Source organism: Oryx dammah, unplaced genomic scaffold (genome assembly GCF_014754425.2).
Source record: "Oryx dammah isolate SB20612 unplaced genomic scaffold, SCBI_Odam_1.1 HiC_scaffold_25, whole genome shotgun sequence".
In the NCBI taxonomy this organism is placed as follows: Eukaryota; Metazoa; Chordata; class Mammalia; order Artiodactyla; family Bovidae; genus Oryx; species Oryx dammah.
In genome coordinates, this window is record NW_024070209.1 from 75,174,036 (window position 1) to 75,184,608 (window position 10,573).

The window sequence follows — 10,573 nt, forward strand, 5'->3', positions numbered from 1 at the left end:
AAGCACTAAGCACCAGCTATAGTGGCAGAACAAATATTTCCAGGCACCACACACATCACACAAGGCGGTTGGTGGTTTAGTTGCAACTTCTTGTAGCCCACCCAGCTCTTTTGTCCATGGGATTTTCCAGGTAAAAATTCTGGAGTGGGTTGCCATTTCCTTCTCTACAAAATCTTCCCAACCATGATTATTGTATTGCAGGCAGATTCTTTACCACAAGCTACCTGGGAAGTCCATCATGTAAGGTAAGACACTTGTAATATTTATGGTCCAGGTCCTGGGGGACAAAGCCAGGAGGAAAGGGTAGTCCCTGATTCTCCTGGAGAAGAACTGCAGGTCTGCAGTTGCACTCAGAGATCACGGGGGCTGGGTGGTTATGTCACCATCACATTAGATGTTGCGGGAGGATCCAGGTTTGTGAGCCTGGCTGGTGTACATGGCAACTTTCTTCCTGATGGGTCTTCAGTGATGAGTCATTTGCACAGCTTGGTGATTTGCCCAGGAATGAGCTCATAAGGGCTCCAGATTAGTGACCAGACCAACAGCATTGAAAGAACCAAGTGCTGAGACAGGTCTGGGCTCCTTGCTTGGGCCAGTGCTCCCACAGTGTGGCCTGTGTAGCTGCCACCCAAGGGACACAGATACCTTGAATTTCCAACTTCACCCAGGCTGCATGGGACCTGGTTCCTTTGTGCCTATGGCAGGTAAAGCCAAACTCTGGCTAAAGGGTGAAAAATTCACAATGAAGAACCCAGATCTGATTTATTTATTTACTCTCAATTGATGTCTTGGGCTTCCTTGGTGACTCAGATGGTAAAGAATCTGCCTGCAATGCAGGAGGCTAGAGTTCAATTCCTATGTTGGGAAGACCCCCTGAAGAAGGGAACTGCTACCCACTCCAGTATTCTGGCCTGGAGAATTCCTTGGACAGAGGAGTCTGACCTGTCTATAATCCATGGGGCTGCAAAGAGTCACATATGACTGACTGACTTTTACTTCACTTCAATGTCTTAAATCATCCTGGAATCGAGCTCTACCATTTTGCTCTTCCAAAAAGGTGAAGGGAGAATATGAGAAGATGCTCCCTCACTGTAGAGGTTGGGTGGCTGCAAAACTTGAGTCCTGGGGGCTGTGGGATCTGTAGTCCAAGTGCCTTTTACCCAAACCCAGGCTGTGATCGGGGGCTACTATGAGACAGAGGGCCTTTGTCACTTCGTAATTCACTGTCCATCTATCCTTCTCCGCTGGCAGGACCGGGAAGACACACGTGTCCAATTATGAGGATGCTCCAGGAAGTTGTCAGGCAGTGCCTGTAAAACTTTCCATGTGCCTATGAAACACCTGGGCATCAAGATTCTGCCTTTATTTCTTTTTATATAAAAAAATCTATTTATTTACTGATTGGCTATGCTGGATCTTCCCTGTTGGTGGGCTTTTCTCTAGTTGTGGCGAGCAAGGGCTCTTGCAGTGCGTGGACTGCTCGTTGCAGTGGCTTCTCTTGTTGCCGAGCACGGGCTCCAGGTACTTGGGCTTCAGTTGTTGCAGCGCATGGCTCAGCAGTTGCGGCTCCCAGGCTCTGGAGCTCAGGCTCAGCAGTTGTGGCTCCCAGGTTTAGTTGTTCCATGGTGTATGGGATCCTCCTGGATCAAGGATTGAACCCACGTCTCCTGCATTGGCAGGCAGATTCTTTGCCACTGACCAGCAGGGAAGCCCCAAGATCCTGCATTTCTAACTAACCTCCTGGTGAGGTTAATGCTGCCCGGAGGACCCCACTTGAGTAGGAGGGTCCGATGGGTCATGCCATGTGTGGAGTGATATTTGGGCAAGCAGTGCTTCTGTGCAGCTCCCTAGAGCCTGCCATGGAGGCTGGAAGAATCTGTAATGAGAAGGGTCTGAGTGTCATCTCAGGAAGAAGAAAATGTCCAGGAGGATGGTTGCCCAGGGCCTGCGAAGAACATCCTTCCTGGGCCTCCATCTATTTACCTTGACTTTGTGCTTTCCATCTTTGCTTTTACAAATTAGGAAAAAGTGCAAGTGTTAGTAGCTCAGTCAGCTCTTTGTGATACCCTGGACTGTGATCCACCAGGCTCCTCTGTCCATGTAATTCTCCTGGCAAGAATACTGGAGTGGGTTGCCATTCCCTTCTTGAGGGGATCTTCCCCACCCAGGAATCAAACTGGGTCTGTATTGCAGGCAGATTGTTTTCCTTCTGAGCCACCAGGGAAGCCCTGGAGGGGCCTCATTATACCCCACATCTGAGCTAGGCATTTAGACCAATCTGAGAATATAAGCAAACTGGCAGAAGGCATCTGATAGAAAGCCCAGCTGCGGGGTAGGGGGCTGGAGTACATCCTCGTCCCTTTGCTCCCTACCAGGCATCTCAGGTCAAAGCCTAGCTCAGCCTGGTCCTCCCCATCCTCCTGGGATGCAGAGGAGGAGGAGGCCTCCACTCTTGAAGAGGCTTGGCTTCTTGTATCCTGACACGTGCATGTTTTCTGTTTTATAGGAAGAAATGTGTCTTGGCTGGCGGCCCACATTTCGTTCCAGCACATCCTTTTTACCAAAAGAGCCGTCCCTGGAGCTGCCAACAGTGTTTACGAGAAAGCCATCCAACAATACTTTGGACCTGGGAGCGTGGCCTGACCACAGACGTGGCCTTCCCCACCCTGAGAACCATCTATCAGGAAGCCTGGCACATGGTATAGTGTCTTTATTTCTACTCCAAAATGTAAAAAATGTAAAGCTGGTTTCTTTCTTTCTTTTTTTCTTTCCAGCTGGGAATTCTCCTGCCAGTGGATGCAGTGTCCTTTCCAGATTCAATATTATGCAAACTGCATATCAGCAAATGGAGTAAACAAATATGTCCATGGAGCCTCCTGATGCGTGGAGAGACGGGGCTGGGAGAGATGGGCCTGTCCCAGAGCAGAGATGCAGACCCCCTGGTCTGCGTGGGAGCTGCTCAAACTGCCGCTCAGCCAGCTCTGTCACCGTCTCTCTCCTTCAGAACAGAGTCTGAGAGACTGGGATTATGGGCCACTCGCACGATGGATGCCCAGCAGCAGGGACATCGCTGAGGTCACAAACAGACCTAGGGTGGCTACAGGCCAGATTGGAGCTCTCATCGACTGGGGTGGGGGGTTAACCACCCAGCCAGTTGTGCGCTGGCTCTAAGCCCCACCCTCTTCAGGCCCACCCAAAGGAAGGCAGAGAGGTTGAGTTTTCAACTCCATCTCCCCTGTCTGGCTGGCTGGGCAGGAGGCAGTATCCCACATGGCATGTTTCTGGCAGAGAGACCTTGGTCAAGTCCCTATTGAACCATGGGCTTTAGTTTCCAGGCATGCAGAGTTTTAATATGGGTGTGATGGGTCTGGGCTGGCTTCAGTTCTGCACTTCTAGAGTGTAGGGTGCTTCTGTGTGATGCCGGGTCCCAACATGCTCCGGTGGCAATAACTCAGGGAGATTATGTGCCTTTTAAATGTTCCCCTCTAAGAAGATGAGGAAACAGATTTAAGGGGATTAGACTGTTCTATTGAAAGGTGGGCAGAGAGTAAGTGGAAAAGCTAGCATTTAGACCCAGGCTGTCTTTTCAGAAATCCCATACTGTCTTTTTTTTTTTTTTTGCAAAAATGGCATCATGCTTCCACAAACACCTGTGCGTTCAGAAACCAACCCCACAAACAAAAAAAACCAAGGGACAAGGAGCACCCAAAGGGTCCATCGTCAAAGTCAGAAATGGAATTTTTATCCAGCTCTCCTCCATGTATCACCTCCCCTGCCCTGGCTGGTTGAATGTTTTCTCCTGTGGCTTCTGTCCTCTTTGTCTGTGATGGGGTAACGGCGGGGGCAGGGCAGGTGAGAAGCTGCCTGTATGCCCTTTTGGGTGAGCCGTATTTCCCACATTGTTTGGGTTTTTTGGGGGAGGGTAAGCAGAAATCGGCATGTCCTATGCTGGTTTACAGTGAAGCAAGGGTCCCTTCTCGCCATTAACTACCCAATGGAGTTCGGTGTCACAGAAACAGTTGCTCAGGCAGACTAGGTTCAGCTGCTACCAAATACACTTGAAGTCTCAGAATTACTGAGAACAAAGATTTGTAGCCATGCTCTCTGGATCCCTGATAAATCAGGCATGTCTGTCCATATTGTTTCAGAAGGGAGATGAGTTCTCAGGTGTTCAGAGGAAATGGCCCTGTACCCAGTTTCATGTCCCGAACCAGGGTCCCTGGTGCCTGGGATGCCGTATTGCTGAGCAGATGGCAGTGTCACGGGCATGCTTCTGGTGGAGAAAAGATGGAGATAAAACCGCATACCCCCTCAGTTTGACAGCTTTGGAAAGTCTGCCAGCTCTTTCAGAGAAGGTGCTGGGGTGGGAGGTCACTTAGGGCACTGGAGGAACAACCCAGGCCAGAGCTTCATGCATTCAGCAGGTTGTGGATAAATTGGTTATCTGTGATCCGATTTCTGGCACCTAGCATATATCTGATATTTCATGTGGGTTTTGGTCATTTTTTTAATTTGTAAAAATTAGAGTATAATTGCTTTACAGTATTGCGTTAGTTTCTGCTGTACAACAGTGTGAATCAGTGATAAGTATATATGTATCCCCTCCCTCTTGAGGGTTTTTATTACTGACTTGAGAAGTTTTCAAATATTTCCTCTTTGTAGGGTCTTATCAACTCCATTCTTCCTGGTGGGAAAGTGGAGAACTAAATTAACCAAAATATTCTTTGACCAATCACTGTGCCCATCCGGTGACTAGATGTCCCAAGAATATCCCAGGTAATACATTTGGAGGGTTATTGTCAGCCTCACTGTTTTCCTTCTCCCTCTCTCACTCTCAACCCTTCTGAAATACAGGATAGGGACCCTCTTAACAGGATTATGCCAATGAATGTATTTTATAAGTGGTTAATATGCACAGCTGGTAAACTTACTTGCCTCACTGTACTGCCAAAGTCTGTGGTCTTTTGCATCTTTTTTGTGGCTTGCCATGGCAGAATATGTGGTGGGTGTGCCCTACTCTGCTGTATGTTAGCTGCTTGGAGATAGATGGCTTTTCAACTCTGTGTCCATGCCTCTCCCATGCACACAGCATGTGGCAGACAGATTCTAAGGTAAATGGCCCTCCATGGTCCCTGTCTCCTATTCATGCCCTGTATAATACCTTCCCTTTGAGTGTGGGGGGACCAGACTAGCTTCTAACCAATTGAATATGGCAAAAATGATGAATGTCATTCCTATGATGACATTGCATTATACCAGACTTTGTCTTACTAGTGAATTCATTCACTGTTTTGATCAAGTAAGTGGTCATGTTGGGAAAGTCCACATGGGCTTCTCTGTATGGTGGGTGACCTTTAAGAGCTCAGGGCAGCCTCCAGCCATTAGCCATCAAAAATTGGGGCTCTCAGTCCTATAGCCACAGGAAATAAATTCTTCTAGTAATCTGAGTGAGCGTGGAGTCAGGTTCTTCCCCAGTCAAGCTTTTGGATGAGAACACTGCCTGGTTAAAACCTCAAATGCAGCCTTATGAGATCCTGAGCAGATGACTCAGCTAAGCCACGCCCAGACCCTTGACCTGTAGCAATAGTCAGATAATAAATGTATTCTGTTTAAAGTTGCCAAGTTTGTGATAATCTGTTATGCAGTTGTTAAAAATGGATACCTCACACTCAGAATTTCCTAGCCACATGTATTGTGAGAACAAGTCAGTGCTGTTCCTCTGAAACCTTCTGTCTGTCATCTGAGACATGACCTCTACGCACTCTTGAAAATGAGAAACTAGGTGATTTCCTGGAGAGTAACAACAAATACCCCTGGACTTAGGTTGATAGTTGTTAACATATATATCTATAGTTGATGTCTTTCTGGAGTTCCAGACCCTAATGCTTGCTCATATATCTTTACTTGGTAGTTACCCTTCAAAATAAAAATGTCCCAAACTCAACTCTTCATCCTCCAAATAATTTTCTACTTTTCCACTGCTTTTTTTGCCTTATAAAAGGCACACCACCCTCATCACCTTAGATCCTCACATCTTCCCAAAAGTTCCCTTGGGATGGCCCTCAGATCAGAGTCCCAACTTTATGTCTGGGGCGGAGAGACACTGCAAGGATCTGTAATCTCTGGGCCTTTGTAAATTGTCCCTTGGGCTTCCAGGGGTGTGGGTGGGTGGTGGAGGCATTGTCCTCATCTCCAGGGCCAAAATGATTCTTTCTTCTGGAAGGCAAAAAGTCCCAAGCTCCAGGCCAGGATAATAAACCAGACAAATTGAAAAGGCATTGAGTCCTGGAGGTTCTCAGGGTTTTTCTCAGGTTTGCTCCAAACAGTCCTATATTCTCTGCCAGGTATATGTGACTCCCTTCCTTGTCTTTCCAGTCTATTAAATCTATAAGCTATTAAGAATTCAGAGAAACTGTATACAAATTTCCTCCTATATTAAATGACACTAAAGTTAACATGCAAAGTTACCAAAAGATTTATTTGATAGGGAACATTCTCACATCCTTACAAAGTCTCAGTGTAGATGCAACCATCCTTGACAGGTATAGGTTAACATGTCCCTCTGTCTCAGCAATATTTGTCAAGAGGAAGAGTCCTACCAGTTGCATTGTCAAATGCTTCTAATGAAAAGGGTATATCTTTTCAGATATGAAAAGGCAGAGGTGCAGAAACAGACGCTGTGCATGTCCCTGCAAGAGTGATACAAGATGACTTAGAAATGTCATCTGAGAGAAGGGGAAGGACCAGCTCTATATTAAAAAGGTAAAGAAATAGAAGGAAAAAATATCATGAAGTCAGTGTGTAATTATAGTTGATGCATGTATTGTGTTTTATAATGCCACCTGACCTGCCTCTTGAGAAATCTGTATGCAGGTCAGGAAGCAAGAGTAACTGGACATGGAACAACAGACTGGTTCCAGATAGGAAAAGGAGTACATCAAGGCTGTATATTGTCACTCTGCTCATTTAACTTATATGCAGAGTACATCATGAGAAATGCTGGGCTGGATGAAGCACAAGTTGGAATCAAGATTGCTGGGAGAAGTATCAATAACCTCAGATATGCAGCTGACACCACCCTTATGGCAGAAAGTGAAGAAGAACTAAAGAGCCTCTTGATGAAAGTGAAAGAGGAGAGTGAAAAAGTTGGCTTAAAGCTCAACATTCAGAAAATGAAGATCATGGCATCTGGTCCCATCACTCCGTTGCAAATAGATAGGGAAACAGTGGAAACAGTGGCTGACTTTATTTTGGGGGGCTCCAAAATCACTGCAGATGGTGACTGCAGCCATGGAATTGAAAGATGCTTACTCCTTGGAGGGAAAGTTATGATCAACCTAAACAGCATATTGAGCTTCCCTGGTGGCTCAGACGGTAAAGCGTCTGCCTGCAATGCGGGAGATCCAGGTTCGATTCCTGGGTCGGGAAGATCCCCTGGAGAAGGAAATGGCAATCCACTCCAGCACTCTTGCCTGGAAAATACCATGGTCGGAGGAACCTGATAGGCTACAGTCTATGGGGTCGCAAAGAGTTGGACACGACTGAGCGACTTCACTTCACTTCACTTCAGACAGCATATTAAAAAGCATAGACATTACTTTGTCAGCAAAGGTCCGTCTCATCAAGGCTATGGTTTTTCCAGGAGTCATGTATGGATGTGAGAGTTGCACTATAAAAAAAGCTGAGCGCCGAAGAATTGATGCTTTTGAACTGTGGTGTTGGAGAAGACTCTTGAGATTCCCTTGGACTGCAAGGAGATCCAACCAGTCCATTCTAAGGGAGATCAGTCCTGAGTATTTATCAGTCTGATGTTGAAGCTGAAACTCCAATCCTTTGGCTACCTGATGCGAAGAACTGACTCACTGGAAAAGACCCTGATGTTGGGAAAGATTGAAAGCAGGAGGAGAAGGGGATGCCAGAGGATGAGATCATTGGACGGCATCACCAACTCAATGGAGATGAGTTTAAGTAAACTCTGGGAGCTGGCGATGGATAGGGAGGCCTGGCATGCTGCAGTCGGACATGGCTGAGTGACTGCACTTCTGAACTGAATTCAGTGCTTGGATGATTAAGCAAAGAAACATCAGGATAGGAAACCTAAGATGGAGCCAGAAGCAAGGTCATTGCTGAACCTCTGTGCTGTGAGCTCTACCATCCTTGATGGATGTGGATATTGGGTCCTCAGCAGCCACTGCAGACTAGCAGTCTGGTGAGTCCTGCAACTTGTTTAGTTATGGGACAAGATGGGCACCAGTGAAGAACAGTGTTCTCTGAGAACATCTTTGCTTCTTTCCTAAATGGTTGTCAAAGGAGAAGCTAAAACCACTTTAAACTATTTGTTTATAAAAATGTCTTACATTTTATGTGCAATTTATTCTTGAGTATATTATATTTTGTGGACATTTGAGATTTATTTTCCCATTTTATTCTCTGTCTGATGCTGGCATAGAAAGTAGTCATTAATTTCTAAATAATTATTTTTAAAAATGTCTAATAACTTCTCATCTACACAGTCATCTAATCCGCAGACAGTAATAATTGCACCTTCTTATTTCTTGTGACTAAAGATTTTTTCTTTTCTTTTACCATATTACACTGTCTAGAAGAGCACTACCATATAGAAATATAACACTTGGTAAAAGAAAGTAAACAGAAACATGAAAAATTACTTCAATAATATATTGTTTATTTTCTAAAAAATTTTTGTTGGGGTATAGTTGATTCACAATGTTGCATTAGTTTCAGATGTACAGCAAAGTGAATATGTTACATGTATATCCAATTTTTTAGATTCTTTTCCAACATAGACTGTTATAGATTATTGAGTAGAGATCCCTGTGCTTATTAAGTCCTTATTAGTGATCTATTTTGGAGAAGGCAATGGCACCCCACTCCAGTACTCTTGCCTGGAAAATCCCATGGACTCAGGAGCCTGGGAGGCTGCAGTCCATGAGGTCGCTAAGAGTTGGACACGACTAAGTGACTTCACTTTCACTTTTAACTTTCCTGCATTGGAGAAGGAAATGGCAACCCACTCCAGTGTTCTTGCCTGGAGAATCCCAGGGACCGGGGAGCCTGGTGGGCTGTCATCTATGGGGTCACACAGAGTCAGATACAACTGAAGTGACTTAGCAGCAGTGATCTATTTATATATATTAGTGTAAATGTGTCAATCCCAATGGCCATTCTGACCAGTATGGAGTGATACCTCATTGTAGTTTTGATTTGCATTTCTATAATAATTAGTGATTTTAACATCTCCTCATGTACTTTTTAACTATCTGTGTATGTTCTTTGGAAAAATGTCTACTTAGATCTTCCACCCATTTTGATTGGGCTGTTGAGGGTTTTGTGTTGTTCTTAAACAGCATGAGCTATTTCTATGTTTTAGAGATTAATTTCTTGTCAGTTTCTTCAACCCAGAATAAAATTTCAACCTAAATAAATATAAAAATTTTACACTCTATAAAAAATACTAAGTGTTCAAATTCTGGCATGTATTTTATAGTTACAAAACACCTCAGTTCAGATGACCCCTATTCCAAGTGCTCAGTAACCGTATGTGGCTAATGGCTGTCATTGTGGATAGGTCTAGAACTTCTAAAATATGATAAACAGTGACCACGGTTGCAAGCAGCCTTGTCTTATTATTTCCTGTTGAATGGGAATAGCATTTACTTATAACTATCTACTATTGCCATTTGGCTTGGGGTTCCCTGGTGGCTCACTGGTAAAGAGTCTGCCTGCGACACAGGGGAAGTGAATTCAATCCCTGAATTAGGAAGGTGCCCTGGAGGAGGAAGTGGAAACCCACTCCAGTATTCTTGCCAGGAAAATCCCGTGGCAGAGGAGCCTGGTGGGCTAGTCTATGGAGTCGAAAAGAGTTGGACGAGACTGAAGTGACATCACACAGGCATACATTGCCATTTGGCTCGGGATGATTTATCATATCAAGAACAATCATCCACTGCTAGCTTATGAAATATTTTTGTTGTGGTGGTTGGTGATATATATTAGAAATGCTATTTAAGTCACCTACTCATTTTTTAAGAAGCTATGTTATTTTTTCTCCTTTGGTTTAGTGATGTGATGTTTTAAAATTTTCCCCAATATTTAGCTCTCTCTGCATTCCTGAAATAATCCTTACTTAGTGATAGAACACACTTCTTTTTACTTGGCAGGATTTGGTTTGCTTTGGTTTCACTTCATCAGGTCATCTTGCATTTCACAAAGTCAGACTTTCCCTTGAAAAACAGAATGACTAATAATAGTAGACAGACACAGGTGGGCCTTGGACTGAGTGAGAGAAGGACCGCTTCTTCTCCTGAGGGCCAGGAAGCTGAGTGTGCAGGGCAGGATGTCCAGGCAGGGTGTGCAGCTGAGTCTGGAGGCTCTTGGACTCAGTCACCTGGGCCCCATGCAAGTTCCTTAGGGAAAGCAGCGAGTGCAGGAGAAACGTAACACGTAAAGAAATGGCAGCCTTGGGAGCTCAGTGTTGAATGATGTGGAACCACAACTGCAAACAGCATACTGGGGTAGAGCCGGGTCCCCTTCCTTCTCTGCATCCTGAGAA

General features: G+C 45.0%; 1 long non-coding RNA gene across 1 annotated transcript; it reads left to right on the forward strand.

Annotated features, from left to right (window-relative positions):
* The first annotated feature begins 205 nt into the window (after positions 1-205).
* LOC120851625 lies at positions 206-6,771 on the forward strand. Its single transcript, XR_005718365.1, has 3 exons — positions 206-245; positions 2,507-2,699; positions 6,647-6,771. It is a non-coding gene; the product is annotated as an uncharacterized LOC120851625 (long non-coding RNA).
* The last annotated feature ends 3,802 nt before the right edge of the window (positions 6,772-10,573 follow it).